The sequence below is a fragment of the Oncorhynchus masou genome, chromosome 24 (assembly GCF_036934945.1).
Source record: "Oncorhynchus masou masou isolate Uvic2021 chromosome 24, UVic_Omas_1.1, whole genome shotgun sequence".
Classification (NCBI taxonomy): Eukaryota; Metazoa; Chordata; class Actinopteri; order Salmoniformes; family Salmonidae; genus Oncorhynchus; species Oncorhynchus masou.
Window position 1 is genome coordinate 111,462,560 of NC_088235.1, and position 26,628 is coordinate 111,489,187.

A 26,628-nucleotide genomic window follows, 5' to 3' on the forward strand; every position below is an offset into this window, starting at 1 on the left:
TGCGAGCTCACAGAACAGAGCTCCGGGCAGCCGAGCGGAAATGGAGGAAAACTCGCCTCCCTGCGGACCTGGCATCCTTTCACTCCCTCCTCTCTACATTTTCCTCCTCTGTCTCTGCTGCTAAAGCCACTTTCTACCACTCTAAATTCCAAGCATCTGCCTCTAACCCTAGGAAGCTCTTTGCCACCTTTTCCTCCCTCCTGAATCCTCCTCCCCCTCCCCCCCTCCTCCCTCTCTGCAGATGACTTCGTCAACCATTTTGAGAAGAAGGTCGACGACATCCGATCCTCGTTTGCTAAGTCAAACGACACCGCTGGTTCTGCTCACACTGCCCTACCCTGTGCTCTGACCTCTTTCTCCCCTCTCTCTCCAGATGAAATCTCGCTTCTTGTGACGGCCGGCCGCCCAACAACCTGCCCGCTCGACCCTATCCCCTCCTCTCTCCTCCAGACCATTTCCGGGGACCTTCTCCCTTACCTCACCTCGCTCATCAACTCATCCCTGACCGCTGGCTACGTCCCTTCCGTCTTCAAGAGAGCGAGAGTTGCACCCCTTCTGAAAAAACCTACACTCGATCCCTCCGATGTCAACAACTACAGACCAGTATCCCTTCTTTCTTTTCTCTCCAAAACTCTTGAACGTGCCGTCCTTGGCCAGCTCTCCCACTATCTCTCTCAGAATGACCTTCTTGATCCAAATCAGTCAGGTTTCAAGACTAGTCATTCAACTGAGACTGCTCTTCTCTGCATCACGGAGGCGCTCCGCACTGCTAAAGCTAACTCTCTCTCCTCTGCTCTCATCCTTCTAGACCTATCGGCTGCCTTCGATACTGTGAACCATCAGATCCTCCTCTCCACCCTCTCCGAGTTGGGCATCTCTGGCGCGGCCCACGCTTGGATTGCGTCCTACCTGACAGGTCGCTCCTACCAGGTGGCGTGGCGAGAATCTGTCTCCTCGCCACGCGCTCTCACCACTGGTGTCCCCCAGGGCTCTGTTCTAGGCCCTCTCCTATTCTCGCTATACACCAAGTCACTTGGCTCTGTCATAACCTCACATGGTCTCTCCTATCATTGCTATGCAGACGACACACAATTAATCTTCTCCTTTCCCCCTTCTGATGACCAGGTGGCGAATCGCATCTCTGCATGTCTGGCAGACATATCAGTGTGGATGACGGATCACCACCTCAAGCTGAACCTCGGCAAGACGGAGCTGCTCTTCCTCCCGGGGAAGGACTGCCCGTTCCATGATCTCGCCATCACGGTTGACAACTCCATTGTGTCCTCCTCCCAGAGCGCTAAGAACCTTGGCGTGATCCTGGACAACACCCTGTCGTTCTCAACCAACATCATGGCGGTGGCCCGCTCCTGTAGGTTCATGCTCTACAACATCCGCAGAGTACGACCCTGCCTCACACAGGAAGCGGCGCAGGTCCTAATCCAGGCACTTGTCATCTCCCGTCTGGATTACTGCAACTCGCTGTTGGCTGGGCTCCCTGCCTGTGCCATTAAGCCCCTACAACTCATCCAGAACGCCGCAGCCCGTCTGGTGTTCAACCTTCCCAAGTTCTCTCACGTCACCCCGCTCCTCCGCTCTCTCCACTGGCTTCCAGTTGAAGCTCGCATCCGCTACAAGACCATGGTGCTTGCATACGGAGCTGTGAGGGGAACGGCACCGCAGTACCTCCAGGCTCTGATCAGGCCCTACACCCAAGCAAGGGCACTGCGTTCATCCACCTCTGGCCTGCTCGCCTCCCTACCATTGAGGAAGTACAGTTCCCGCTCAGCCCAGTCAAAACTGTTCGCTGCTCTGGCCCCCCAATGGTGGAACAAACTCCCTCACGACGCCAGGACAGCGGAGTCAATCACCACCTTCCGGAGACACCTGAAACCCCACCTCTTCAAGGAATACCTAGGATAGGATAAGTAATCCTTCTCACCATCCCCCCCTTAATGATTTAGATGCACTATTGTAAAGTGGCTGTTCCACTGGATGTCAGAAGGTGAATTCACCAATTTGTAAGTCGCTCTGGATAAGAGCGTCTGCTAAATGACTTAAATGTAATGTAAATGTTGAAAAAGGTCAAGTTTTTTTGCTGTGAGCCAATTGAGTAACGGCAGCTTTTCGTTAACCTCTATCCAATACCGATTGGACAACAGCAAACCATGCAGGCTGAGGTGCATCTTTTTCAAAATAAAAACAAAGAGGTTGAAATGGAGTACCTTAAAGATATTACAACAACCAAAGTAAAGAATCGATTAAAATAAAAGATCCCGAGGGACAACCCAGAGACCCTTATGACTGATTTCAGTGGAACTGAAGAGAGGAGAATGAGATTGCAACCTGCTCTTCTTTACCCCATACCCTACAGCCTAGCACTCTGCCATCACTGCTGCTCTGCCCCATACCAGGAAGGGTGGCATCTGCACATGTAGACAGATCACTGTGGAGGGAGAAGAGGGGGAAGAGGAAGAAGGACTGAAGTTAACAGCTAACATTTTATAACAATGGAACAAGAATGGTCCAGGGTCCTGAGAGCAGCCTGGAGGAGGTTCCCAACATGAAAAACAAGAATGGTCCAGGGACCTTAGAGCAGCCTGGAGGAGGTTCCCAACATGAAAAACAAGAATGGTCCAGGGTCCTGAGAGCAGCCTGGAGGAGGTTCCCAACATGAAAAACAAGAATGGTCCAGGGTCCTGAGAGCAGCCTGGAGGAGGTTCCCAACATGAAAAACAAGAATGGTCCAGGGTCCTGAGAGCAGCCTGGAGGAGGTTCCCAACATGAAAAACAAGAATGGTCCAGGGTCCTGAGAGCAGCCTGGAGGAGGTTCCCAACATGAAAAACAAGAATGGTCCAGGGTCCTGAGAGCAGCCTGGAGGAGGTTCCCAACATGAAAAACAAGAATGGTCCAGGGTCCTGAGAGCAGCCTGGAGGAGGTTCCCAACATGAAAAACAAGAATGGTCCAGGGTCCTGAGAGCAGCCTGGAGGAGGTTCCCAACATGAAAAACGGCCACAGAGCGCTTTAAACAGGAGGAGCCAGAGGTGGTTCAGCCACAAGGCTCTTTAAACAGGAGGAGCCAGAGGTGGTTCAGCCACAAGGCTCTTTAAACAGGAGGAGCCAGAGGTGGTTCAGCCACAAGGCTCTTTAAACAGGAGGAGCCAGAGGTGGTTCAGCCACAAGGCTCTTTAAACAGGGGAAGCCAGAGGTGGTTCAGCCACAAGGCTCTTTAAACAGGAGGAGTCAGAGGTGGTTCAGCCACAAGGCTCTTTAAACAGGAGGAGCCAGAGGTGGTTCAGCCACAAGGCTCTTTAAACAGGGGAAGCCAGAGGTGGTTCAGCCACAAGGCTCTTTAAACAGGAGGAGCCAGAGGTGGTTCAGCCACAAGGCTCTTTAAACAGGAGGAGCCAGAGGTGAAGGCTACCCGTGAAGATGTGTCAACATCAGAAACAACAACTGGGTACCCCTCCCCACCTCCTCATTCCCGCCACTGCCCCGGAGTTAACGCTCTGAATGACAGCCTAGCTGAACAACAGAGAGACTTTACCATGTTCAATGAACAATACCACCTCCAGCAACTTCCAGCAACCAGATCAGACCTGACCCGCAGACCTGAAACCAGCTGACAGCACAGATACAACAGATGTGCTGTGCTGTAAGGCAGGTTGAAGCGGCAAACCATTGATCTACAAATGGAGTTGGACCGCATGAAAGAGGAACTCGTCTGGAGAGACAGCTGGAGGAGATGAAGAGATCCACTCCAGACACCACCCCACAACAGCAGCACACAGCCAGAGCAGCAGTCAGAGGACAACATTGTCATCCTGTATTACTCCAACAGAAAATACCTTGATGGAAGACAGCTCTTCCCAAGGAGAAGAGTGAGGAACTATGCAGTCTGCCCTTGGATTACTGGCAGAGCACCCACCTACATAATCCTCCACACAAGGAGGAATGAGCTCAGCACAGGCAAGGTGGATGTAGCCAAGTCTCTGACCCAGGTGGTTATAGGCTTTGACCCAGGTGGCTATTGGTTCTGACCCAGATCGCTATAACAGCCACGTAGGCCTACCCCACAGCTAAGATCATAATCTCCACTCTTCTACCCAGAACAGATATACATCAGAGAATCATTCACAGGTTAAATGCTGAAATGTCTGGTAACTTTGCTCTGATCCAGAATGTGCACATTGCACATGATAAGTATATTTCCCATGACCAACTCTCTGACCAGTTCCACGTCAACAGAGAAGGGATGAGCGCCATGGCAAAGGTTCTGAAGGACACCGCTTTGGACAGAAGGTCACACAACCACACTGACATCAGAATACCAAAAAACCAACCACCAACAACCTCAAAGGGACTCCAAGCCAAGGCAACACAACACACATACCCATCGACAATACAGTCAGCCATCTACCCAGAGGGACAGTTATACTACAGTAGCATCCAGGGTAAACCCCAGCCATCTACCCAGAGGGACAGTTATACTACAGTATCATCCAGGGTAAACCCCAGCCATCTACCCAGAGGGACAGTTATACTACAGTAGCATCCAGGGTAACCCCCAGCCATCTACCCAGAGGGACAGTTATACTACAGTATCATCCAGGGTAAACCACAGCCATCTACCAAGAGGGACAGTTATACTACAGTAGTATCCAGGGTAAACCCCAGCCATCTACCCAGAGGGACAGTTATACTACAGTAGCATCCAGGGTAAACCCCAGCCATCTACCCAGAGGGACAGTTATACTACAGTAGCATCCAGGGTAAACCCCAGCCATCTACCCAGAGGGACAGTTATACTACAGTATCATCCAGGGTAAACCCCAGCCATCTACCCAGAGGGACAGTTATACTACAGTAGCATCCAGGGTAAACCCCAGCCATCTACCCAGAGGGACAGTTATACTACAGTAGCATCCAGGGTAAACCCCAGCCATCTACCCAGAGGGACAGTTATACTACAGTAGCATCCAGGGTAAACCCCAGCCATCTACCTAGAGGGACAGTTATACTACAGTAGCATCCAGGGTAAACCCTAGCCATCTACCCAGAGGGACAGTTATATTACAGTATCATCCAGGGTAAACCCGAGCCATCTACCCAGAGGGACAGTTATACTACAGTAGCATCCAGGGTAAACCCCAGCCATCTACCCAGAGGGACAGTTATACTACAGTAGCATCCTGGGTAAACACCTACCATCTACCCAGAGGGACAGTTATACTACAGTAGCATCCAGGGTAAACCCCAGCCATCTACCTAGAGGGACAGTTATACTACAGTAGCATCCTGGGTAAACACCTACCATCTACCCAGAGGGACAGTTATACTACAGTAGCATCCAGGGTAAACCCCAGCCATCTATCCAGAGGGACAGTTATACTACAGTAGCATCCAGGGTAAACCCCAGCCATCTATCCAGAGGGACAGTTATACTGCAGTAGCATCCAGGTAAGCACCCACAGGTCCAATCCAACATAACTACAACAGAGCTCCAGAACAGTCCACTGAGAGATTCCCAAGAGTTCAGTCAGAGAGCTTTGCTGAGATAAACACACAGGGTCTGCAAAAACACAGCAGCATCTGAACTTAATCAGATATGACACCTTCTGAACATGATCTGGAATCGAGGGATGCAATTCATTTAGTTTTATTCATCATTATTTAGTCTTGTCTACTCCAGATAGAATAACAGATACTAAAGCCTTCAAAATTATACATGTAATCATTCATAGCCTGCTACCCAAAATATACATGCCCAGAGCATTAGTAGAAACTCATAAACCTCAAATACTGTATTAACATTTTCAGAGACATGGATGAATAGAAACATTTCAGACACTGAGTAAAGAAATCCAGGGTTAGATATGATATAGAATTGATAGGTACACTGGAGCTGAGTGAGTAGCAACCTATGTCCTCGATAAATGACTGTCTATGAAGATTTCACCTCAGATTCCCCCTGTAGATGTCGATGGTTTATTTGTTTTAAATAACTCTACATGAGAACAAGTCATTGATGATTGGTCAAATTGAAAAACCACCCAATGCCCCAGTAGACGCCATAAACAATATTATCACCACTGTAAATTCAATGCATTGGTCAAATGAATGGATTATTTTGGATGACTTTAACAAGAATTGGCCAGATAAAGCCTTTGCTAAGGATAGAAAAAACGATCAAAAAATATGTATGTTACTCAAGTAATCAAAGAACCAACGAGAGTTAATCCACAAATTCATAACGGGACTTTGCTGAATTGGCTCTTGCTGACAGGTCCTGACAGGATTATACATTCGGGTGTTCCTCCAGACTGTCCATCATCTACTCTGTTTGTCATTTATTTAGCTAGACAGGTCAGAACAAATTCTTATTTACAATGATGGCCTACCGGGGAACAGTGGGTTAACGGCCTTGTTCAGGGGCAGAACGACAGATTTTTACCTACTAGTCCAACGCTCTAACCATAAGGCTAAAGAACCGCCCACATTGATTAATTTAAGACAATGTATACATTTCGATATTGATTCTTTCATTGACGACTTGATATCCAACGAGCAAAGATTTCAACTAATCCCAACAGCCACAAAGAGCATGGGATTACTGTCTCACTGACTTCACAAAGCGTTAAAGATGCACCTTGGAGAACAGTAAAAGTTAAGGGCTGTCACCTGCTCTGGGTTAGCACTGATTGAATACATCTGTACAGCGAAAGGAATAAAGCTCGGGCTAAGTACCGTAGAACCAAAGAACCGACTAATTGGGAGTCCTATAGAAAATTAAATCCTTCTATATGGGATAGTTTTACAAATATATATTTTTTTAAATCCACCGCAGTTCTGGAAATACACAAAGGACCTTTTAAATAGGTCAAATAATCAAACCTATTCAGCAAATCATCCTAAATTACCATGTCATTCAAGAGCCGACAGATACAGCTCACCTGGAACCTCAAATAATATTACCCACAATTCCATCAATTCTGGGTATACTGTATATGGAGATCAACACCGCTAAGCAGATATTTAACTTTAGAAAGAATCAACCAACTGATGTACTGCCTCTCCTCAATGAGATCAATATAACCTAAGGAGCAGGTCTAGATGGACTGGAACCCAGATTTATACATTGGTCTGGTAATCTTAGAATGTGTCTTCTAGCAGATCTATTCAACACGTCTTTAACGACTGGTTAAATACCTTTGGATGGAAATGAGCCCGAGTCACAGAGTCTTCATAAAGGTGGAAACTCCTTCGACCAAAATAACTATAGACCTATATCAGTATTCTAGTCAACAGCAAAACATCTTTGAGAAATGAATACATTCCCAAATGTATCAATACCGAGATAAATTTAATTTCACCCTTTCAATCTGGATTTAGACCCAACAGTTATATCACTAGAGCATTAGAAACTTACTAATGGTATAAATCCTTCATCTCACCAAGGCAAACTAACTGGTGCCGTTAATCCTTCATCTCACCAAGGCAAACTAACTGGTGCCGTAAATCCTTCATCTCACCAAGGCAAACTAACTGGTGCCGTTAATCCTTCCCCTGACCAAGGCAAACTAACTGGTGCCATCTTCATTGATTTATCAAAAGCATTTGATTTAGTCAATCATCTCACTAGGAAAACTTCAAAAACATTTGATTTAGTCAATCATCTCACTGGGAAAACTTCAAAACATTGGTTTCACTAACAGATCACTAAACTGGTTCCGTGCATATCTTAACAATAGAAAACAATGTGTTTTCATTGAAGGACATAAATCAGAGCTTCTTGGACTCAGTAGAGGTGTACCTCAAGGCTCAGTATTGGCCCCCCTTCTACTCTCTATATTCATAAATGAATTGCCTCTAATGTGTCAGAATACACATGTTCACATATACACTGATGATACTGTGCTCTATACATCATGTTCAAATATACAAGCAACTCTCGAAGATGATTTTAGCAAATTATTTGGTTTTAAATGAATAAAAACAGTCCTATATCACTCTGTTTGGTATGCAGAAAATAAAAAAACTCTACATCTGGTAATTTCTAAATTCATTGAAGTGATGGAACAATGCTTGAAAGTGTTGATTGTTTGACATTTCTAGATTTGAGGATAGATTCTACATATTGATAATATTAGTATAAACAATTAACTATAAGTTTGAGTTACTATACAGATCCATAAAATGGTTTACTGTATCTGTAGGATAGACCTTAGTAACCCAACTGCTGTTTCCTGTCCTAGACTGTGTTGACATCTTTCAAAACACAACCAAGACCTTATTTCACAAATTAGGTGTTATTTATAACAATCTTTGCATATTCATAATTGGGTGCCATTATAAGATATTACTGCACAATGTATGAATCGCTAAAGAGGCCTGTCACCCCCAAACAGAAGACAACTGCATTGGTACCACTTTCTTTTTAAAATGTATCAACTTAGATTTTCCCTGTATATATTAGGGAACACCTAACTTCACAAGACTCACACTACTCCTTTCGATAAGAACAGCAATTACACATTCCGAGGATATATCATGAAGATAGAGTAAGATCTTTGTCACACCTTGACCTTAGTATTCTTTGTTTTCTTTGTTATTTTGGTTAGGTCAGGGTGTGTCATGGGTGATGTATGTGTTTTTTTCCTTGTCTAGGGGTTTTGTATGTTTAAGGGGGTGTTTTCTATTCTAGGTGTTTTTGTAAGTCTATGGTTGCCTAGATTGGTTCTCAATTAGAGGCAGCTGTCTATCGTTGTCTCTGATTGGGAACCATATTTAGGCAGCCATATTCTTTGGGTATTTTGTGGGTGATTGTTCCTGTTCCAGTGTTTAGTGTTCATGTTACGGGACTGTTTCGTCTTTGTTCCTTTTGTCGGTTTGTTGTTTTTATTCGGTGTTTAAAGTATTCCCATTAAATCTTTATTATCATCACGCTGCATCTTGGTCCTCCTCTCTTTCACCCGAAAACAATCGTTACAGAATCACCCACCACCAAAGGACCAAGCAGCGTGGTAACGGGCAGCAGCAGGAGGAGCAGCGCTATCAGGACTATTGGACTTGGGAGGAGACACTGGATGGAGATGGACCCTGGACGCAGCCGGGGGAATATCGCCACCCCGAGGCAGAGCTGGAGGCAGCCAAAGCAGAGAGGTGGCTGTATGAAGAGGCAGCACGGCAGCACGACTGGAAGCCCGAGAGGCAGCCCCAAAAAATTAATGGGGGGGGGGGACACGGGGAGTGTGGCGAAGCCATTTAGGAGACCTGCGCCAACTCCCGTGTTTACTGTGGAGAGAGAGGGCGTCGTACTGGTCAGGCACCATGTTATGCGGTAGAATGCACGGTGTCTCCAGTACGCGTGTTTAGCCCGGTGCCCGACATCCCTGCTCCCCGCATCTGCCGGGCTAGGGTGAGGATCCAGCCAGGGCAGATGGTGCCAGCCCTGCTCTCCAGACAGCCAGTGGGTCTCCTCGGGCCAGGATATCCTGCGCCGGCTTTGCTCACTGTGTCTCCCGTATGTCTGCACAGCCCAGTGCGTCCTGTGCCTGCACCCCGCATGTGCCGGGCTAGAGTCACCATCCAGCCAGGACGGGCTGTGCAGGCCATTAGCTCAAGACCTCCAGTGCGTCTTCACGGTCCGGTCTATCCAGTACCACCAGTGCCAACACAACGCACCAGACCTCCAGTACGCCTCCACAGCCCAGTACATCCAGTTCCTCCTCCCCGCACTCGCCCTGAGGTGCGTGTCTCCAGCCCGGTACCACCAGTGCCGGCACCACGCACCAGGCCTATTGTGCGCCTCACCAGTCCAGAACATCCGGTCGATAGGCCGCAGACCGGATCGTCCTACGACGGGCCGCAGACCAGAACCTACCGCGACCGATCGCAATCCAGAACCTACCGCGACCGATCGCAATCCAGAACCTACCGCGACCGATCGCAATCCAGAACCTTCCGCGACAGATCGCAGTCCGGAACCTACCGCGACGGATCGCAGTCCGGATCCGCCAGAGTCTCCCTCCAGTCCGGATCCGCCAGAGTCTCCCTCCAGTCCGGATCCGCCAGGGTCTCCCTCCAGTCCGGATCCGCCAGGGTCTCCCTCCTGTCCGGATCCGCCAGGGTCTCCCTCCAGTCCGGATCCGCCAGGGTCTCCCTCCAGTCCGGATCCGCCAGGGTCTCCCTCCTGTCCGGATCCGCCAGGGTCTCCCTCCAGTCCGGATCCGCCAGGGTCTCCCTCCAGTCCGGATCCGCCAGGGTCTCCCTCCAGTCCGGATCCGCCAGGGTCTCCCTCCAGTCTGGATCCGCCAGGGTCTCCCTCCAGTCCGGATCCGCCAGGGTCTCCCTCCAATCCAGAGGTGCCACTCACTCCAGACTCGACCATCAGTCCAGTGGCGTCCTCTAGTCCGTGGTCGGCGGTGAGGGTTCCCACTCCAGAGACATTAGGGTTAAGTGGAGCGGGGTCCACGTCCCGGGCCAGAACCGCCACCTCGGATTTATGCCCACCCAGACCCTCCCATATAGTGTTAGGTGTGCGGCTGGGTGTCCGCACCTTTTTTTTGGGGGGGGGGGGGGGTACTGTCACACCCTGACCTTAGTATTCTTTGTTTTCTTTGTTATTTTGGTTAGGTCAGGGTGTGACATGGGTTATGTATGTGTTTTTGACTTGTCTAGTGGTTTTGTATGTTTAAAGGGGTGTTTTCTATTCTAGGTGTTTTTGTAAATCTATGGTTGCCTAGATTGGTTCTCAATTAGAGGCAGCTGTCTATCGTTGTCTCTGATTGGGAACCATATTTAGGCAGCCATATTCTTTGGGTATTGTGTGGGTGATTGTTCCTGTTCCAGTGTTTAGTGTTCACGTTACGGGACTGTTTCGACTTCGTTCCTTTTGTCGGTTTGTTTTTATTCGGTGTTTAAAGAATTCCCATTAAATCTGGATTATCATCACGCTGCATCTTGGTCCTCCTCTCTTTCACCCGAAGACAATCCTTACAATCTTTCAGATACAAAGGCCTTAACTGACTGAAATCCTTATTAGTTGTAGTTTTGTTAGTTGTATTAGTATTTGTAGCAGTAGTTGTATTAGTAGTTGTAGCAGTAGTTTTGTTAGTTTTATTAGTAGTTGTAGCAGTAGGTTTTGTTAGTTGTATTAGTAGTTGTAGCAGTAGATTTGTTAGTTGTATTAGTCGTTGTACAACGTTTTTGCTGTTAATGGATGTTTATTTGTATTAATATTATTAGTTAATTGTTATTATTTTAGACTGTAGTTGCCCTATTATTCTTGCTAAAGTTTAGCTTTGTTGGTTTTTTCATATGGACACAGATCGTGCATCTCAATAGATTTCATCTTGCAAAATGTCTGATAAATAAACAGTTGGGAATCTTTTCACTGTTAGTCCACACCAGTTGTTTACCAAGCATGTGATGAATAATATTTAATTGATTTGATTTAATGATCGATTGATAACACTAAAGCTCACTAGTCCAATGTTAAAATTCTAAAGCTTGGCACGGACTGCCTATCTGCTCTGAGACAAATGCACAGTGCCCAGTAACCTATTGTGTAATTCATTTGGGAGCCAGTGTGGCTTAATTCTATCCCTTGAGTCTGGTTTAAGTTGTAAGCTTCAGCTGTTTAGTGCACTCATCACATATGACTTGATGAAATTGGTGAGCTGTTTTGAAAGAATGGATTAGGGACTGGAAGTGGGGAGGGGGGATGTGTGTTATTGAGAGGAGAGCATTCTACGGACATTTTGAATATCAGCATGTGTGATTTAGGGAAAGAGTCCAAAAGGGATGTAGCTAGGGGGTTGAGAATAGAAATGTGATCAAATGAGCAAGGTGACATTTTCGATTAATGTCGTGCAGATGGAGAACAGAAAAAATCACCAGGGTTGAAAATGAAAAACAATCAAACAGAATACTGACAACAAAGAGACACGGTGAATAGGCCTATCTACCGTTTGTAGGGTTACTGGGTGAGCTGTAGTCAAAGTTGTGTATCATGTTATCCGTCATATTTTGGAGGGAACTGAGTTCTGACAGATATCAAAGGGTCACCCAGGGGTCTGTAGATTGACTACCTGCTGGTTGTCTCTTAGTTTTAATAGGGTCCACACAGCTGGAGGTGCCTAAACCATTCGTGTTTCACAGCCCTGGCTCTCCTGGGCCCTCTGAAGATCCCAGAGATACTCTCTCTCTCTCTCTCTCTCTCTCTCTCTCTCTCTCTCTCTCTCTCTCTCTCTCTGCTGATAAAAGAAGTCCTGTTCCTTTTACTTGACCCACCAATGTTTATGTGTGGATTGAGCAGGTCTGTAGCCTTTTTGGGATAAAAAAGTAACCCCTACTTTACCAAACCACCCTTATACCCTGGCCAGTCTGCCACCCACACTCATACAAACCTGAGATGTGTATTTAGAGTAATATGGCATCTTATTTTTAGGACATAAAATATACCCCAGTCATACACTCAGTGGTCAGTTTAATAGGGTACACCACCCCGTTCATGAAAATAGTTTGCCCCTACAGACAGTGAGTCACTTGGCCGTGGCTTGCTATATAAAGCAGGCAGACAGGCACTGGGGAATTCAGTTACGGTTAGATTGAACGCTAGAATGGGCAAAACGAGTGACCTAAGAGACGTTGAGCGCCAGTTCCTGTATCTAAGAAATGCCCGGCCTCCTGGGCTTTTCACGGATGACAATGTCTAGGGTTTACGGAGAATGGTGCGACAAAAAAACAACAACATCCAGTCGGCGTGTAGATGTGAGGTCGAAGGAGAATGGCAAGAATCGTGAAAGCTAACAGGCGGGGTGGGGGACACAAACGTACAAAATAACGGCGCAGTACAACAGCGGTGTGTAAAACAGCATCTCGGAACGAACCTCCTTGTCACTGATTGTCTATTGCAGCAGACGATCACACTGGGTTCCACTCCTATCAGCTAAGAACAATAAGAAGCGGCTCCAGTGAGCATCACCAACACTGGACTGTTGAGGATAAACATTGCCTTGGTCCGACGAATCCCAGTTCCTGTTGTGTCATGCTGATTTGACATAAGCCGCATCAGTCCATGGCCACATCCTGCCTGGTGCAGGTTGGTGGCCGGTGGTGTAAAATGGTGTAGGGAATGTTTACCTGGAACACGTTAGGTCTTTTGATACCAATTGAGCAACGTTTCCATGCCCCAAATAATTCAGGCTGTTCTGGAGGCAAAGGGGGGTCCGACCCGGTACCAAACGGGTATAGCTAATAAACTGGCCACACTAAAACACACACACTAATAAACTGCCCCCCCTCCCCCCCACACACACACGCGCGCACGCACGCACGCACGCACGCAAACACACACACACACACACACACAGAGCTCATAACCCAGTCACTACCCCCAGCCAGTCTATCCTTCAGTCCACTGACAACTCCAGTTAGTGGATGTTTGCAGCTGTCTTCCCCTTCTCTCTTTATCAGGACGTGCATCAGTGGCACTCAGAAATGTTTTAAGTGTAAGACACTAGAGTTCCCCTGTTGCACGGAGGATAGTGCTGCCATTATAAGTCAGCTATAGTAGTATAGAAAGGACCCACTTCTCAAGTTATGTAGGCTGCCGCCATCTTTCGTTTATCCCGAGCAGAGTAGTTCTGACACACTTGGCTGAAATTGACAGGTGAGATAAATAACATCATCATAGATATAACAATCGACAAATACGAGATATTTAGTTGGTTTAGATGCGTCGTCAGAAATCCATCTTTCTGTCAACAGCCTAAATAACGATCATAGATAATGATAAAAAAAAATAAAAACATAAAACTAGCTTATGACTTAAAATAAAGTGACTGAAGATTTTAAATGGACATCTTTTGGGGTAAAAAAATCACCAAGACAGGCCCTATGTTGTTCATAAAATCACCAAGACAGGCCCTACATTGTTCATAAAATCACCAAGACAGGCCCTACGTTGTTCATAAAATCACCAAGACAGGCCCTACGTTGTTCATAAAATCACCAAGACAGGCCCTACGTTGTTCTTAAAATCACCAAGACAGGCCCTACGTTGTTCATAAAATCACCAAGACAGGCCCTACGTTGTTCATAAAATCACCAAGACAGGCCCTACGTTGTTCATAAAATCACCAAGACAGGCCCTACGTTGTTCATAAAATCACCAAGACAGGCCCTACGTTGTTCATAAAATCACCAAGACTGGCCCTACGTTGTTCATAAAATCACCAAGACAGGCCCTACGTTGTTCATAAAATCACCAAGACAGGCCCTACGTTGTTCATAAAATCACCAAGACAGGCCCTACGTTGTTCATAAAATCACCAAGACAGGCCCTACGTTGTTCATAAAATCACCAAGACAGGCCCTACGTTGTTCATAAAATCACCAAGACAGGCCCTACGTTGTTCATAAAATCACCAAGACAGGCCCTACATTGTTCATAAAATCACCAAGACAGGCCCTACGTTGTTCATAAATCACCAAGGCAGGCCCTACATTGTTCATAAAATCACCAAGACAGGCCCTACGTTGTTCATAAAATACCAAGGCAGGCCCTACGTTGTTCATAAAATCACCAAGATAGGCCCTACGTTGTTCATAAAATCAGCAAGACAGGTCCTACGTTGTTCATAAAATCACCAAGACAGGCCCTACGTTGTTCATAAAATACCAAGGCAGGCCCTACGTTGTTCGTAAAATCACCTAGACCAAGTTCTTCATAAAAGCTTGTTGTGTAAAAAAAAAACTCTGCTTCATTTTAGTGCTTCAGGGTAGACAGGCAACGCGGTACACAGAAAGAGTTACTCTTCCATCTCTGCTTCATTTTAATGCTTCAGGGTAGACAGGCAACGCGGTACACAGAAAGAGTTACTCTTCCATCTCTGCTTCATTTTAGTGCTTCAGGGTAAGACATGCAACGCGGTACACAGAAAGAGTTACTCTTCCATCTCTGCTTCATTTTAATGCTTCAGGGTAGACAGGCAACGCGGTACAGACGTACCTGTCTGCAAGGCAGCATTGCTGAGTAATTTGATTTTTTTCAATTCACACGGGTGCTGAACAAACAGGGATCTGTGATTAACAGTTTTAATTATGATTCTAACCTGACTTACTCCGACAGCCTCGCAACACGTCTATACAATGAATAAATCACAGGGGCTGGGATCGTCAAGCTGCCTGCTAAGTGAATGTGCTCCTGGCCAGTAGATTGCTTTGTGACTGCCACAAGCTGTGAGTCAGCCTGGGCTGAAGAGGATTTTCCCTCGTTCCCTCCGCCTCCCCCCCCCCCCCTCACTTACTAGTCTCTGTCTTGTCCATCTCTTTTATTTTCAACCCTTCCTTCCCTCCACCCATCCTTCCCTCGCTCCCACCTCCCCAACCTCCATCCTCTGTCTTGTCCATCTCTCTTATTTTCAACCCTTCCTTCCTTCCCTCCATCTATCCATCCATCCATCCATCCTTCCCTCGCTCCCACCTCCCCAACCTCCATCCTGTCCATCTCTCCTGAATTCTATGGTAAGTCATTGAACTGTGATGCCCACATAAGTTCAGACATAAGTAGGTCCATAGTATTGGTCCCTCATGCTCTCTCCTATGCTACCTGATTTTTATGTCCATTTCTTGTTGACTAGCCAGTGTTGAGTAGGGTATCATTGGACTCAAATTACACCCTGTTCCCAAAATAGTGCCCTACTTTTAAGCAATGACCATAGAGTTGTCTACTTTATATGGAAATTGTGTGCCACTTGGGAAGCAACCGATGACTCATGCTTAGCTTACAGTACCTCTTGTACGCCATGGAAAGTAGAAGGATTTCTCTGGCCGTAATCTAAGTCCACATGATATAACCAACATGACTGGTGTGGTGTACAACCACACTATAGATGAGCTGCTTTGCTCTTGATTAGGATCCGTTATGACCTGTCACTACCCGTTACGACCCGTTAGACCTGTTAGGATTTGTTATGACCTGTTAGACCTGTTAGGATCTGTTACGACCCGTTACGACCCGTTAGACCTGTTAGGATCTGCTACAACCCGTTATGACCCGTTAGACCTTTTAGGATCTGTTACGACCCGTTATGACCCGTTACGAACAGTTAGACCTGTTAGGATCTGTTACGACCCGTTATAACATGTTAGACCTGTTAGGATCTGTTAGTATCTGTTACGACCCGTTACAACCCGTTAGACCTGTTAGGATCTATTACGACCCGTTACGACCCGTTAGACCTGTTAGGATCAGTTACGACGCAATACGACCCGTTAGACCTGTTAGGATCTGTTACGACCCGTTAGACCTGTTAGGATCTGTTACAACCCATTACGACCTGTTAGGATCTGTTACGACCCGTTACGACTCGTTAGACCTGTTAGGATCGGTTACGACCCGTTACGACCCGTTAGACCTGTTAGGATCTGTTAGGATCTGTTAGGACCCGTTTGACCTGTTAGGATCTGTTACGACCCGTTACGACCCGTTAGGATCTGTTACAACCCGTTACGACCCGTTAGACCTGTTAGGATCTGTTACGACCCATTACGACCTGTTAGGATCTGTTACGACCCGTTACGACTCGTTAGACCTGTTAGGATCGGTTACGACCCGTTACGACCCGTTAGACCTGTTAGGATCTGTTAGGATCTGTTAGGACCCATTAGACTTGTTAGGATCTGTTACGACCCGTTACGACCTGTTAGGATCTGTTACGACCCATTACGACCTGTTAGACCTGTTAGGATCTGTTACAACCTGTTATGACCTGTTATGACTTGTTACGACCTGTTAGACCTGTTAGGATCTGCTACAACCCGTTATGACCCGTTAGACCTTTTAGGATCTCTTACGACCCGTTACGAACAGTTAGACCTGTTAGGATCTGTTACGACCTGTTAGACCTGTTAGGATCTGTTACGACCCGTTATGACATGTTAGACCTGTTAGGATCTGTTAGTATCTGTTACGACCCGTTACGAACCGTTACAACCCGTTAGACCTGTTAGGATCTGTTAGGATCTGTTACGAGCCGTTAGACCTGTTAGGATCTGTTACGACCTGTTACGACCCGTTAGACCTGTTAGGATCAGTTACGACGCAATACGACCCGTTAGATCTGTTAGGATCTGTTACGACCCGTTAGACCTGTTAGGATCTGTTACAACCTGTTACGACCCGTTAGACCTGTTAGGATCTGTTACGACCCATTACGACCTGTTAGGATCTGTTACGACCCGTTAGACCTGTTAGGATCGGTTACGACCCGTTACGACCCGTTACGATCCGTTACGACCCGTTAGGATCTGTTATGACCCGTTACGACCCGTTAGACCTGTTAGGATCTGTTACGACCTGTTAGACCTGTTAGGATCTGTTAGGACCCATTAGACTTGTTAGGATCTGTTACGACCCGTTACGACCTGTTAGACCTGTTAGACCTGTTAGGATCGGTTACGACCCGTTACGACCCGTTAGACCTGTTAGGATCTGTTAGGATCTGTTAGGACCCATTAGACTTGTTAGGATCTGTTACGACCCGTTACGACCTGTTAGGATCTGTAACCTGTTACAACCTCTTAGGGCCTGTTATTTACATTTACATTTAAGTCATTTAGCAGACGCTCTTATCCAGAGCGACTTACAAATTGTTATGACCTGTTAGGATCTGTTACGACCTGTTACGACCAGTTAGACCTGTTAGGATCTGTCACCTGTTACAACCTGTTAGGGCCTGTTACAACCTGTTAGGATCTGTTATGACCTGTTAGGATTTGTTATGACCTGTTATGAGGTCTATTTTCTTGGTGATTTAATTAAATATTCACTGGCTTTCATTATTAAGCTGCCCACTCAAGAAAAAGCTTCAAACTGTAAGTACCTGCAACCTAGTTCAGGTTATCAGACAACCTACCAGGGTAGTTACAAACAGCACAGGAATGAAATCATCAACATGAATTGATCACATCTTCACTAATGATGCAGAAATGTGCTTTAAAGCAGTGTCCAGACTCATCGGATGTAGTGATCACAATATAGTAGCCATATCTAGGAAAACCAAAGTTCCAAAGGCTGGGCATAATATAGTGCATGAGAGGTCACACAATAAGTTTTGTAGTGATTCCTACGTTGTTTTTGTAAAGAATATTTGTTGGGCTGTGGTGTTTATTAACGAGACGCTGCACTTCACACATTTGTGAAATTATTCCAGTTGCTAATAATTATGCACCCATTAAGAAAATGACTGTAAAAACTGATGAGCAATTGAACAATTTTATGGTCGAGAGGGATGAGGCAAAAGGAATGGCAAATGAGTCTGGCTGCACAACCGATTGGAAAATGTACTGCAAATTGAGAAATCATGTGGCTAAACTAAATAAAAAGTAGAAGAAACTATACTATGAAACAAAGATAAATTATATAAAGAATGATAGTAAATCACTTTGGATCACCTGAAATTACATTTTGGTTAAAAAAAAGGCAAACTCAGGTCAATCATTCATTGAATCAGATGGCTCATTCATTACAAAACCCACTGCTATTGACAAATACTTTAATTATGTTTTCATTGGCAAGATTAGCAAACTTAGGGATGACATGCCAGCAACAAACACTGACTACACATCGAAGTATATCAGACCAAATTATGAAAGACAAGAATTGAAATCCGTAAGGTGAGTGTGGAAGAGTTGAAAAAAATGATTGTTGTATTTCAACAATGACAAGCCACCGAGGTCTGACAACTTGGATGGATAATATTACAGAGGATAATAGCGGACGATGTTGCCGCTCCTATTTGCCATATCTTCAATCTAAGCCTACTAGAGAGTGTGTTCTCTCAGGCCTGGAGGAAGCTAAAGTCATTACGCTACCCAAGAATAGTAAAACCTACTTTAATGGCTCAAATAGTCGACCAATCAGCCAGTTACCCACCCTTAGTAAACTTTTGGGTAAAATTGTGTTTGACCAGATACAAATCAAATCAAATTGTATTTGTCACATACAGTGAAATGCTTACTTACAAGCCCTTAACCAACATTGCAGTTTTAAGAAAATACCTAAACATAGTAAGAAATAAAAGTAACAAATACTTAAAGAGCAGCAGTAAAATAACAATAGCGAGGCAATGTACAGGGGTTACTGGTACAGAGTCAATGTGCGGGGACACCTGTTAGTCAAAATAATTGAGGTATTATGTGCATAGCAGAAGCATAGAAGAGGGAGGGGGGTGGGGGCAATGCAAATAGTCTAGGTAGCCATTGTATTAAATGTTCAGGAGTCTTATGGCTTGGGGTAGAAGCTGCTCCAGGTTGAGAGCTTCAAGTTGTAAGCCATGACTAGATGTGAGCCATGGCCAGCCTTTCAAAGCACTTCATGGCTACAGACATTAGTGCTACGGGTTGGTAGTCATTTAGGCAGGTTACCTTAGTGTTCTTGGGCACAAGGACTATGGTGGCCTGCTTGAAACATGTTGTTATTACAGACTCAGACAGGAAGAGGTTGAAAATGTCAGTGAAGACACTTGCTATTTGGCCAGCGCATCCTAGTAATGCGTCTGGCCCTGCAGCCTTGTGAATCTTGACCTGTTTTAAGGTCTTTCTCACATCGGCTGCAGAGAGCGTGATCACAGAGTCGTCCGGAACAGCTGATGCTCTCATGAATGTTTCAGTGTTACTTGCCTCGAAGCAAGCATAGAAGTTATTTAGCTCATCTGGTAGGCTCGTGTCACTGGGCAGCTCTCAGCTGTGCTTCCCTTTGTAGTCTGTAATGGTATGCAAGCCCTGCAACATCTGACGAGTGTCGGAGCCGGTGTAGTACGATTAGATCTTAGTCCTGCATTGACGCTTTGCCTGTTTGATGGTTTGTCGGAGGGCATAGTGGGATTTCTTATAAGCTTCCAGGTTAGAGTCCCACTCCTTGAAAGCGGCAGCTCTACCCTTTAGCTCAGTGCAGATGTTGCCTGTAATCCATGGCTTCTGGTTAGGGTATGTACAGTCACATTGCGGACGACATCCTCGATGCACTTATTGATGAAGCCAGTGACTGATGTGTTGTGCTCCTCATTGCCATCGGCTGAATCCCGGAACATATTACATTCTGTGCTAGCAAAACAGCCCTGTAGTTAAGCATCTGCTTCATCTGACCACTCTTTTATTGACCGAGTCACTGGTGCTTCCTGCTTTTATTTTTGCTTGTATCAGGAGGATAGAATTATGGTCAGATTTGCCAAATGGAGGGAGATCGAGAGCTTTGAACATGTCTCTGTGTGTGGAGTAAAGGTGGTCTAGAGTTTTTTCCACCCTCTGGTTGCACATTTAACATGCTGATAGAAATTAGATCAAATCAATTTAAGTTTCCCTGCATTTACAGTCCCTGGCCACTAGGAGCGCAGCCTCTGGATGAGCATTTTCCTGTTTGCTTATGGCCTTATACAGCTCATTGAGTGCGGTCTTAGTGCCAGCCTTGGTCTGTGGTGGTATGTAGACAGCTAAGAAAGATACAGATGAAAACTCTCTAGGTAGATAGTGTGGTCTACAGTTTATCACAAGATCTCGAGACTTCCAAAGATATCGTGCACCAGCTGTTGTTTACAAATATACATTGACTGTCAACAGAGGCTGCTGTTCTATCCTGCCGATAGAGTGTATAATCTGCCAGCTGTATGTTATTCATGTCGTCGTTCAGCCGCGACTATGTGAAACATAAGATATTACCGTTTTTAATGTCCTGTTTAGTTCGTCCCATTTATTTTCCAGCGATTGTACGTTGGCTAATAGTATGGATGGCAAAGGCAGATTAGCCACTCGTTGCCTGATCCTCACAAGGCACCCCAATCTCCTTCCACTAAATCTCCATCCCTTTCTCCTGCGAATGATGGGATGAGGGCCTGTTTGGGTGTCTGGTGTAAATCCCTCTAGTCTGACTCACTAAAGAAAAATTAATTGTCAAATTCAAGGTGAGTAATCACTGTTCTGATGTCCAGAAGCTCTTTTCATAAGAGACGGTAGCAGCAACATTATGTACAAAATAAGTTACAAACAATGTGAAAAACAAACAAAATATGTTTGGTTAAGAGGAAATAAATTGGTAACAATCCTTTCCGGCACAGATACAACGTTATTTTATTGTAAACAAATTGACAACAGACATTCAGCACACTTATATGAAAGGGCATTCAACAAGTACGGCACTTACAAAAATGACTGATGATCAACTGAGAGAAATGTATTAAAAAAAAGATTGTCGGAGCTGTATTGTTAGACTTCAGCGAAACTTTTGACATTATCGATCATAGTCTGCTGATGGAAAAACGTATGTGTTATGGCTTTACACCCCCTGCTATATTGTGGATAAATAGTTACCTGTCTTACAGAACACAGAGGGTGTTCTTTAATGGAAAACTCTCCAATATAGTCCAGGTAAATTCGGGAATTCCACAGGGCAGCTGTCTAGGCCCCTTTTTCTCAATCTTTACTAATGGCATGCCACTGGCTTTGAGTAAAGCCAGTGTGTCTATGCATGAGGATGACTCAACACTATACTATCTGGATCTCTACATATCAGCTGGGCTAGACAATCTGGACCCTCTCTTTCTAAAATTATCTGGCAAAATTGTTGCACACACGTGCACGTGATAAGACACATTCTACACACATGTACACACGATAAGACACTCAACACACATACACATAAGACACACTACACACACATACACATGATAAGACACACTCTACACACACATGATAAGACATACTCTACACACACGTACACATGATAAGACACACTACACACACGTACACATGATAAGACACACTCTACACAAACGTACACATGATAAGACACACTCTACACAAACATACACATGATAATACACTCTACACACCCGTACACATGATAAGAAACTCTACACACATATACACATGATAAGACACACTCTACACACACATGATAAGACACACTCTACACACACATACACATGATAAGACACACTACACACACATACACATGATAAGACACACTCTACACACACATGATAAGACATACTCTACACACACGTACACATGATAAGACACTCTACACACACATACACATGATAAGACACACTACACACACATACACATGATAAGACACACTTTACACACACATGATAAGACATACTCTACACACACGTACACATGATAAGACACACTCTACACACACGTACACATGGATTTTGTATTGTAGATATGTGATAGTATAGTAGTGGTTTGAGGGAAGTGTTATGAAATGTATCGTCATGTAATAGTTTAAAAAGGTCTATACTGTAACTGCCTGCATGTTGCTGGACCCCAGGAAGAGTAGCTACTGCCTTGGGAGGAACTAATCGGGATCCTTAATAAATGCAACTACAAATTAGAACCTGTTAGGACCGGTTATTATATTTTAGGACATGGTACATTAGCTATATTTTTTGATTCACGTGGCACATGCAGCATCAGACACAAACTACCACACACTGTATTTATCCCAGATCACATTATTTGTAATATTTCGCTGAACTCATCAGGGCTCTAAAAAATGTATTCAAATCTCAATGTGATATCTCTGGTTAAATAATAAAAACCATGAGAATCTGAGAATGTCCCTCTTAGCTATTTCTGACCACGGGAATGTCCCTCTTGGCTACTTCTGACCATGATAATGTTCCTCTGAAGCTTCTTCTGACCATGACAATGTCCTCTTAGCTTCTTCTGACCATGATAATGTCCCTCTTGGCTACTTCTGACCATGATAATGTAGTCTTAGCTACTTCTGACCATCATAATGTCCCTCTTTGCTACTTCTGACCATGATAATGTCCCTCTTAGCTACTTCTGACCATGATAATGTTCCTCTTAGCTACTTTTGACCATGATAATGTTCCTCTTAGCTACTTCTGACCATGATAATGACCATCTTAGCTATTTCTGACCATGATCATGTCCTCTTAGCTACATCTGACCATGACAATGTCCCTCTTAGCTACTTCTGACCATGATCATGTTTTCTTAGCTACTTCTGACCATAATAATGTAGTGTTAGCTACTTCTGACCATGATAATGTCCCTCTTAGCTACTTCTGACCATGATAATGTTCCTCTTAACTTCTTCTGACCATGATAATGTCCTATTAGCGTCGTCTGATCATGATAATGTAGTCTTAGCTACCTCTGACCATGATAATGTAGTCTTAGCTACTTCTGGCCACGATAATGTCCTCTTAGAGTCTTCTGACCATGATAATGTCCCTCTTGGCTACTTCTGACCATGATAATGTAGTCTTAGCTACTTCTGACCATGATCATGTCCTCTTAGCTACTTCTGACCATAATAGTGTAGTCTTAGCTAATTCTGACCATGATAATGTCCCTCTTGGCTACTTCTGACCATGATAATGTAGTCTTAGCTACCTCTGACCATGATAATGTCCCTCCTAGCTACTTCTGACCATGGGAATGTCCCTCTTAGCTACTTCTGACCATGATAATGTCCTATTAGCTACTTCTGACCATGATAATGTCCCTCTTAGCTACTTCTGACCACAGGAATGTCCCTCTTAGCTACTTCTGACCAGGTGAATGTCCCTCCTAGCTACTTCTGACCATGATAATGTCCCTCTTAGCTACTTCTGACCACAGGAATGTCCCTCTTAGCTCCTTCTGACCATGAAATGTCCCTCTTAGCTACTTCTGACCATGATAATGTCCCTCCTAGCTACTTCTGACCATGGGAATGTCCCTCTTAGCTACTTCTGACCATTATAATGTCCCTCTTAGCTCCTTCTGACCATGATAATGTCCCTCTTAGCTACTTCTGACCATGATAATGTCCCTCCTAGCTACTTCTGACCATGGGAATGTCCCTCTTAGCTACTTCTGACCATGATAATGTCCCTCTTAGCTACTTCTGACCATGATAATGTCCCTCTTAGCTACTTCTGACCATGAAAATGTCCCTCTTAGCTCCTTCTGACCATGATAATGTCCCTCTTAGCTACTTCTGACCATGATAATGTCCCTCCTAGCTACTTCTGACCATGGGAATGTCCCTCTTAGCTACTTCTGACCATGATAATGTCCCTCTTAGCTACTTCTGACCATGATAATGTCCCTCTTAGCTCCTTCTGACCATGATAATGTCCCTCTTAGCTACGTCTGACCATGATAATGTCCCTCCTAGCTACTTCTGACCATGGGAATGTCCCTCTTAGCTACTTCTGACCATGATAATGCCCCTCTTAGCTACTTCTGACCATGATAATGTCCCTCTTAGCTACTTCTGACCACAGGAATGTCCCTCTTAGCTCCTTCTGACCATGATAATATCCCTCTTAGCTTCTTCTGACCATGATAATGTAGTCTTAGCTACCTCTGACCATGATCATGTAGTCTTAGCGTCTTCTGACCATGATAATGTCCCTCTTGGCTACTTCTGACCATGATAATGTAGTCTTAGCTACTTCTGACCATGGGAATGTCCCTCTTAGCTACTTCTGACCATGATAATGTTCCTCTTAGTTACTTCCGACCATGATAATGTCCTCTTAGCAACTTCTGACCATTATCATTTTCCTCTTAGCTTCTTCTGACCATGATAATGTAGTCTTAGCTACTTCTGACCATGATAATGTCCTCTTAGCGTCTTCTGACCATGATAATGTCCCTCTTGGCTACTTCTGACCATGATAATGTAGTCTTAGCTACCTCTGACCATGATAATGTCCTCTTAGCGTCTTCTGACCATGATAATGTCCCTCTTGGCTACTTCTGACCATGATAATGTAGTCTTAGCTACTTCTGACCGTGATAATGTCCTCTTAGCGTCTTCTGACCATGATAATGTCCCTCTTGGCTACTTCTGACCATGATAATGTAGTCTTAGCTACCTCTGACCATGATAATGTCCCTCTTAGCTACTTCTGACCATGGGAATGTCCCTCTTAGCTACCTCTGACCATGATAATGCCCCTCTTAGCTACTTCTGACCATGATAATGTCCCTCTTAGCTACTTCTGACCATGATAATGTAGTCTTAGCTACCTCTGACCATGATAATGTCCCTCTTAGCTACTTCTGTCCACAGGAATGTATCTCATTGCTCCTTCTGACCATGACAATGTCCTCTTAGTTTATTCTGACCATGATAATGTCCTCTTCGCTTATTCTGACCATGATAATGTCCATCTTGGCTACTTCTGATCATGATAATGTAGTCTTAGCTACTTCTGACCATGATCATGTCCTCTTAGCTACTTCTGACCATAATAATGTAGTCTTAGCTACTTCTGACCATGATAATGTCCTCTTAGCGTCTTCTGACCATGATAATGTCCCTCTTGCCTACTTCTGACCATGATAATGTAGTCTTAGCTACTTCTGACAATGATCATGTCCTCTTAGCTACTTCTGACCATGATAATGTAGTCTTAGCTACCTCTGACCATGATAATGTCCCTCTTAGCTACTTCTGACGATGACAATGTCCCTCTTAGCTATTTCTGACCATGATATGTTCCTCTTAGTTACTTCTGATGATGATAATGTCCTCTTAGCAACTTCTGACCATGATCATTTTCCTCTTAGCTTCTTCTGACCATGATAATGTCCTCTTAGCGTCTTTTGACCATGTTAATGTAGTCTTAGCTACTTCTGACCATGATAATGTCCTCTTAGCGTCTTCTGACCATGATAATGTCCCTCTTGGCTACTTCTGACCATGGGAATGTCCCTCTTAGCTACTTCTGACCATGATAATGCCCCTCTTGGCTACTTCTGACCATGATAATGTAGTCTTAGCTACTTCTGACCGTGATAATGTCCTCTTAGCGTCTTCTGACCATGATAATGTCCCTCTTGGCTACTTCTGACCATGATAATGTAGTCTTAGCTACCTCTGACCATGATAATGTCCCTCTTAGCTACTTCTGACCATGGGAATGTCCCTCTTAGCTACCTCTGACCATGATAATGCCCCTCTTAGCTACTTCTGACCATGATAATGTCCCTCTTAGCTACTTCTGACCATGATAATGTAGTCTTAGCTACCTCTGACCATGATAATGTCCCTCTTAGCTACTTCTGTCCACAGGAATGTATCTCATTGCTCCTTCTGACCATGACAATGTCCTCTTAGTTTATTCTGACCATGATAATGTCCTCTTCGCTTATTCTGACCATGATAATGTCCATCTTGGCTACTTCTGATCATGATAATGTAGTCTTAGCTACTTCTGACCATGATCATGTCCTCTTAGCTACTTCTGACCATAATAATGTAGTCTTAGCTACTTCTGACCATGATAATGTCCTCTTAGCGTCTTCTGACCATGATAATGTCCCTCTTGCCTACTTCTGACCATGATAATGTAGTCTTAGCTACTTCTGACAATGATCATGTCCTCTTAGCTACTTCTGACCATGATAATGTAGTCTTAGCTACCTCTGACCATGATAATGTCCCTCTTAGCTACTTCTGACGATGACAATGTCCCTCTTAGCTATTTCTGACCATGATATGTTCCTCTTAGTTACTTCTGATGATGATAATGTCCTCTTAGCAACTTCTGACCATGATCATTTTCCTCTTAGCTTCTTCTGACCA